Genomic DNA, 2,104 nt, shown 5'->3' on the forward strand with positions numbered 1-2,104 from the left:
AGCGCTGTCGCTTATTCCGATTCTCCGAAGAAATCCCGGTCTCTGACGAGGCACTTTTCGCGCTCCTTTATTGGCTCTCTCGCGACGTAGCGTCGGCAGCGCTGTCACTTATTCCGATTCTGCGAAGAAATCCCGGTCTCTGACGAGGCACTTTTCGCGCTCCATCATTGGCTCTCTCGCGACGTAGCGTCGGCAGCGCTGTCGCTCATTCCAATTCTCCGAAGAAATCACGGTCTCTGACGAGGCACTTTTCGCGCTCCATCATTGGCTCTCTCGCGACGTAGCGTCGGCAGCGCTGTCACTTATTCCGATTCTCCGAAGAAATCCCGGTCTCTGACGAGGCATTTTTCGCGCTCCTTCATTGGCTCTCTCGCGACGTAGCGTCGGCAGCGCTGTCGCTTATTCCGATTCTCCGGAGAAATCCCGGTCTCTGACGAGGCACTTTTCGCGCTCCATCATTGGCTCTCTCGCGACGTAGCGTCGGCAGCGCTGTCGCTCATTCCAATTCTCCGAAGAAATCACGGTCTCTGACGAGGCACTTTTCGCGCTCCATCATTGGCTCTCTCGCGACGTAGCGTCGGCAGCGCTGTCGCTTATTCCGATTCTCCGAAGAAATCCCGGTCTCTGACGAGGCACTTTTCGCGCTCCTTTATTGGCTCTCTCGCGACGTAGCGTCGGCAGCGCTGTCACTTATTCCGATTCTGCGAAGAAATCCCGGTCTCTGACGAGGCACTTTTCGCGTTCCTTCATTGGCTCACCCGCGGCGTAAAGTCGGCAGCGCTGTCACTTATTCCGATTCTCCGAAGAAATCACGGTCTCTGACGAGGCTATTTTTGCGTTCCTTCATTGGCTCTCTCGCGACGTAGCGTCGGCAGCGGTGTCGCTCATTCCGATTCTCCGAAGAAATCCCGGTCTCTGACGAGTCACTTTTCGCGCTCCATCATTGGCTCTCTCGCGACGTAGCGTCGGCAGCGCTGTCGCTCATTCCAATTCTCCGAAGAAATCACGATCTCTGACGAGGCACTTTTCGCGCTCCATCATTGGCTCTCTCGCGACGTAGCGTCGGCAGCGCTGTCACTTATTCCGATTCTTCGAAGAAATCCCGGTCTCTGACGAGGCCCTTTTCGCGCTCCATCATTGGCTCTCTCGCGACGTAGCTTCGGCAGCGCTGTCGCTTATTCCGATTCTCCGAAGAAATCCCGGTCTCTGACGAGGCACTTTTCGCGCTCCTTCATTGGCTCTCTCGCGACGTAGCGTCGGCAGCGCTGTCACTTATTCCGATTCTCCGAAGAAATCCCGGTCTCTGACGAGGCACTATCGCGTTCCTTCATTGGCTCACTCGCGGCGTAAAGTCGGCAGCGCTGTCACTTATTCCGATTCTCCGAAGAAATCACGGTCTCTGACGAGGCACTTTTTGCGTTCCTTCATTGGCTCTCTCGCGACGTAGCGTCGGCAGCGGTGTCGCTCATTCCGATTCTCCGAAGAAATCCCGGTCTCTGACGAGGCACTTTTCGCGCTCCATCATTGGCTCTCTCGCGATGTAGCGTCGGCAGCGCTGTCGCTCATTCCGATTCTCCGAAGAAATCACGGTCTCTGACGAGGCACTTTTCGCGTTCCTTCATTGGCTCTCTCGCGGCGTAGCGTCGGCAGCGCTGTCACTTATTCCGATTCTCCGAAGAAATCACGGTCTCTGACGAGGCACTTTTTGCGTTCCTTCATTGGCTCTCTCGCGACGTAGCGTCGGCAGCGGTGTCGCTCATTCCGAATCTCCGAAGAAATCCCGGTCTCTGACGAGTCACTTTTCGCGCTCCATCATTGGCTCTCTCGCGACGTAGCGTCGGCAGCGCTGTCGCTCATTCCAATTCTCCGAAGAAATCACGGTCTCTGACGAGGCACTTTTCGCGCTCCATCATTGGCTCTCTCGCGACGTAGCGTCGGCAGCGCTGTCACTTATTCCGATTCTTCGAAGAAATCCCGGTCTCTGACGAGGCCCTTTTCGCGCTCCATCATTGGCTCTCTCGCGACGTAGCTTCGGCAGCGCTGTCGCTTATTCCGATTCTCCGAAGAAATCCCGGTCTCTGACGAGGCACTTTTCGCGCTCCTT

This window comes from Ixodes scapularis, unplaced genomic scaffold (assembly GCF_016920785.2).
Source record: "Ixodes scapularis isolate PalLabHiFi unplaced genomic scaffold, ASM1692078v2 ptg003668l_1__unscaffolded, whole genome shotgun sequence".
Lineage (NCBI taxonomy): Eukaryota > Metazoa > Arthropoda > Arachnida > Ixodida > Ixodidae > Ixodes > Ixodes scapularis.